Here is a 5,687-nt window from a genome sequence, read left to right on the forward strand (position 1 = left end):
TTAACTCCCTTACTGTCTCTGTGTTTTTCTTTTGGTCTGATAACTCAGTTACAACTTGACTTCTACTTTCTGACTTCCATTAAAAAAATCTCTTATCTTTTATTTTCCTTCACGTTCTCTTTTTTCTTGTACTGTGTGAGAGTATGCCTTAAATAAAATCTCTTTAGTGTAATTTGTAGTGGATTTTTGAGAGGGAGCAGATATAAAAACATTTCTCCAGTCCTCCATTTTTGATATAATAAGTCCCCTGGATTTAAAAAACATACTTATTTTTAAAGTCTCATCCAGATTGTCTTATTTTAACTTTAGTTCCTCAGGTGTGAATTCTCCTTTTTGTTATGTTGGCTGACTGTTGATTGTAGTTTTTATTAGTTCTTTGTAATATTCGATTATGAGCTCATCTATCGAAGAGCACTTTTTTTTCCCATGGGAGTCTTGCATGTGTCTGGGATTATGAAGAAATCTACACAGGGGCAGTGTCATGGCTGTCCTTGCTGGGGCCCTACTGGGTCATATGGTTCATAGCATTTTTGGTAATTTTTATTGTTATTTCTTTGTCCTAGGTTTCCACATCATCCCAAAGGGCATATTTGGATCCTCACCATTTTCTACTCAGGACTTGTAAGTCTGGATTGTCCCTCAGGTGGCCATCTTTCCCCCATGTCTAGGGCAGGCTGCTCACTTTGGGGTCATGTCTCATAGCTGGCAAATGTTTTTCTATCCCCAGGCAAGGGTGGGTCAGCTCTTCTCTGGTTCCTGGCTTTTTGCAGGGAATCCAGTTCCAGTTCCCTGCTGTACCAGGGTCTGTAGACCACTGGTGTTAGCATTCTCATCCTTGAGATGCACAACCATTTCTAGCATCCTCTGGGTTCCTGTGGCTTCAACTCCTGCTTCTTGATTAAGTCTGTACATCTCTAAGTTCCCTTTTCATATCTGGCATTTAGAGAACCCCCTTTGCCTTTTTTTTTTTTTTTTTTTTTTTTAGGTTTTTTGATGTGGATCCTTTTTAAAATCTTTATTGAATTTGTTCCAATATTGCTTCTGTTTTATGTTTTGGTTTTTTGGCCTCAAGACATGTGGGATCTTAGCTCCCCAACCAGGGATTTAACCCACACCTCCTGCATTGGAAGGCAAAATTTTAACTACTGGACCACCTTGGAAGTCCCTCCCCCTTTGCTTTTGATCGCAGATATATATTTTAAAAATTTAAAATATATGTTATCTAACATTTCAATGTGTGTGTGTGTGTGTGTGTGTGTGTGTGTGTACTGTTGCTTCCCCTGCTCCTCAGAACAATATCATAATAGGATATCAGTAAAAATTCAAATAACACATAAAATCAATCAGTCTCTTCCCATTCATTATTTCCTTTCCTTAAAGATAAGTGTAGTTAAAACTTTCTCCCAGTGAATTTTAATGTCAGTCTGGAGGACACATTGACCAAATGTCTAGTTAACTCACAGCCTCTATGTATCTGCTGCATATGCCCCTGTGCATGTGTACGTATGTGTTGGAGGTGAATGACCCTGCAGTATCTCAGGATTATCATGCCCTTCTCTTAGCCAGGTTCAAATCAGCAGGGTGAAAGAAGTAAGATATAGAAGGTAAGTGGGGAGGTGCTTCTGGGGAAATCCAGTCACTTCCGACATGGGAAGAAATCGGATTGCCCAACAGAAACCTATGAGGCCACATCCGTACTTCTCTTGGTTCGCATGTTGTAAACAAGACTGTTTTCCCAAAAGAGCTGGCTTTGCTCCAACTTTGAGAGTGTTGAAGGTGGAGAGAGGCTAAACAAGTAAGGCCTAAGGGCCACACAGTGCAGGGCTCCCCACTTTGCCAGCGTCCTTGTACACTCCCCCTAGCTGGGATCCTGATGATATTCTGCAGGCACTGTCCCCTGTGCCCATTCGCCAAGATGTTATAGAAAAACATATGTTCATAAATAGGAATCAAATGGCCAGTTAGCTGATTATGTATCAAATGCCTATTATGCACCCAACTTTGTGCCAGACCCTTAAAATAAGGACAGGTACTGTAGAAATGAAACTTAGGGGACAAGGAAACTTGTGAATGGAGGATATGTGAGGAGTTCATGAAATTTCCTATAGTGTCAAGGTGATCAGGACAAAGAGATCTGTCTGGGGGTTCTAGTGAGCCACAAGCTGAATCTGAAGATTTGGGAAAAAATGTTTCTAATTAAATAAAAGAAAGAAAAAAAAGACTTAGTCGTTGTGTGACCTAGCATATTCATTTAAACTTTCTGCTGGCACATAGGAGCTCAATAAATATTTGCTCTTTTAGGAGTAAAAAGAAACAAAAAATAAACAAACAAAAAACCTTTCTGAGCTCAGTTTCCTCTTCCATGAAATGAGGTTGAATTAGGTTTCTAGTTCTAAGACGAGATGCTCTATTGAAGAATCTATACCTCTACAGATGTGAACTTGATATGAAACTTCTATCCTTGCTCAGAACATGAACCTTAGTAATTAGGTGCTTCATAGAAGATCACTTCTTAGTGTATGCTTTCTGGGCAGCTGTTGACCAGGCTTGACATGAAAATTTCTAGAGAGGCCTCCTTCCTTCCCCCTCTCTTTCCTTATTCCTCCTTTCCCCCCGCAACTCACCCTCCAGCACCTTCCTCCCTCAACTGTCAGCAATTCATTCCTTTGTGCTTGGCAGGCCCCTTGGAAAAACAGCAAATACCCCTGGTGAGGGGAATACATTTCTTTCAGTTATTAAGCCTAGAAACATAATGGGTTTTTGAAATCATTCTCTTGCACAGAAGAGCCTCTCTTTCTGAGCCTTCAGGGTCATGAGCAAACTTGCACACTACAATCCAACACGTCAGCTTAGCCTCTTACTAACAGATGTGTCTGCTGGTAACTGCAGACCTAAGATGTGCCAGGCTCCGTGAAAAGCATTTTTTACATGAATTATTTCATTGAACGCTTACCAAGACCTTACGGTAGGAATTATTATTATCCTGTCTTATAGATGAGGAAAATAAGGCCCAAGGAGATTAAGTACCTTGTCCAAGGTAACACAGCAGCAGATAAATGGTAAATTGGAGTTTAAATCAAGGATTAACTGCTTTCAGAGTCTGGGTTCTCAACTGCTCATGATACGTGAAGCACTGGTGGAGTGAGAGCCCCAGGGGGCTTTGAGTCAGGTTGGATCTTAGTCTGTCCTGAGTTGTATGGTCTTGAGCAATCACTTAACTTCTCTGACCCCTGGTTCCTTGAAGGCTCAGTAGCATTAGAAGCTTGTCAATGTTCAAGGTAATGGATGCCAGGTTCTTGGAATAGACTAGGGCCTTGAAAAATGGCAGACATTATTATCAGAGCAGAGAGTCTTAGAGAGTTGTGTCAGTTGAGGAACAGGCAAGTAATCCCAAATCTAACTTTAAGGGTAGTGCTTCTGCATGATATCACAGGGTCAGGGGCTAATAGGAGAGATAGGATATACTGCTTTCAAAGACATCGGGCTGTTCTGAGATGAAAACACAGCTGGAAAGGGGACCAATGGTCTTCCTTCATGTTCTTCCAACATCCATTTTTTTCTTCTTCTCCCAGGTCATTGCCATTAACATACAAGCTCTCATCTTATAATAACTCTTGTTGACCCCACAGCGCTATCAGCTATGGTCCTATTTCTCTGCTCCACTTTGCAGCTAAGCTCTGAGTCTCACTGCTCAAAGGCTGCTTTAAGCCTGTGAAGGGAGCTGAGGAACATTTAGCGGAGTCTCAGCTGGATCCTGACCTGGGCTGACTCTGGGGTTGGGATAAGTCCGGGCACAAATGAAAGGAATGAATGGTCAAGGGCCCTTTAGGGAATGAGCTCATCCCTAGGGGACAAGAGTAAAACTCATGGGTCTGCAGAAGGCCATCACTCAGAACTGGGGGCAGTGGGAGTGGGAGCTGCAATTAAGACCAGCCCTGGCCTGTGGACTCTCGCCTGAATGTTAGGGAGGTGGGGCTGGGAGTGAACATGAGAAAAGCCGGGAGACTTTGGCAGTGCAAGCAACATACGTGGATAACCTGGCCCTGTTCCCTTCCAGGTGGCTGAGCTGGAATTGGCTGAGGGTGAAGGCCAGCTTGGCAACACGGCCCGGGAGCCTCAAGGGAGCAGGTGGGAAGAGGGTCCTGGAGAACTTTCCTGAGGTGCTGAATCACTGCATTCTCACTGGCTGTACACAGACAGGTGTAAACAAAGAAAGAGCTCAAAAAGAGAAAAGGAGTCAGATTTCTGTCCCATGAGGAGTGCAGAAGAGCATCATTGTTATTTCCCCACTCACCACACACTTCCTCCTTCTTAAAGTTCTGTTTTCTCTGGGCTCCTGCTTTCCTCCTGCATCTTTGCCTTCTTTTCAGTCTTTTTGGAAGACCCCTTTCCTCTTTCAGTCCTTTAAATGCTGACGTTCTTCCAAATCCTCTTCCTCCCCCTTTTCTGCCCTTTCCCTATTGTCTGCTTTCCCTGAATGACATCATCTACTTCTGTGGCTTGAATGATCTGCTGTCTCTGTGAGAATTATCTCCCCAAAATGTGGAGATTGTAGCCCACTTTCCCTGGGCTTCCAGAGCTGGATTCCAATGCACACTGACATGCCTCCTTGTACCCGCACCATAAATTCAAAGTTAAAGCAGCGTCTTCCCTCCAAAACCTGCTTCCTTCAAGCCGTTGGTCCAAGTTATAGGTTGAAGAATCCTTTTGACTCCCTCCTTCTCACTACCCCACCCCTATCCAATTCACAGCCAAGTCCTGTTTTTTTTTTTTTTGCGGTACGCGGGCCTCTCACTGTTGTGGCCTCTACCGTTGCAGAGCACAGGCTCCGGACGCGCAGGCTCACTGGCCACGGCTCACGGGCCCAGCTGCTCCGCGGCGTGTGGGATCTTCCCGGACCAGGGCCCGAACCCGTGTCCCCTGCATCGGCAGGCAGACTCTCAACCACTGCGCCACCAGGGAAGCCCAAGTCCTGTTGTTTTGCCCTTAAAGATCTCTTAAACTCAAGCCCTGATCTTCACCCCCTCTGTCATTACTTTGCCCAGACACTCACCATTTCTTCTTCCTAACTGGACTCCTGCCTTGATCCTCAACCCCTCTCGGTCTATCCATATACCACTCAGGGAGCAATCTGATTGCAGTGTTCCTCTGCTTAAAGCTCCTGTTGCCTGTGGGATGAAGTTTCCACACTTTAGCACAGCACCAAGGCCCTCTGCCGTTAGGCCTTGCCTGCTGGCCCAGGTCTCGATATGGCATACCCACATCTGGTATAGCCTTTGCTTTGGCCATACTGGATTCCTTAAATTTCCCTGAATACCTCATACTGGCTGCCTTAGGCTAGATTTCTTTGGTTGTAAGTAACAGAAATATGCTTTAAAGAGGCAGAAGCCTAAAGGGAATTTAGTGACAGGATCCCAAGGGTATCTGATGGACCCCAAGGGTCATGAGATTCTAAGAGGGACCAGTACTAGGAGAAGCAGGAAGGTGGCTCCTTACTTGGGCTCTCTCTTTTTGATGAACACACTTCTTCATCTCTATTTCATTTAGCAGGTCTATTTCACTCCTCTTTCTAGGTACACCAGCTTTCTCTGCTTCTTTCTGTCCACAGCTATCCATGAGTTTACATCACCCCAAATCAATTGAAAAGCTCAGGTAACATCCCAGTCTCCCATTTCCAGGAAAGCAGC

This window comes from Grampus griseus, assembly GCF_964374135.1.
Source record: "Grampus griseus genome assembly, chromosome: 7".
Lineage (NCBI taxonomy): Eukaryota > Metazoa > Chordata > Mammalia > Artiodactyla > Delphinidae > Grampus > Grampus griseus.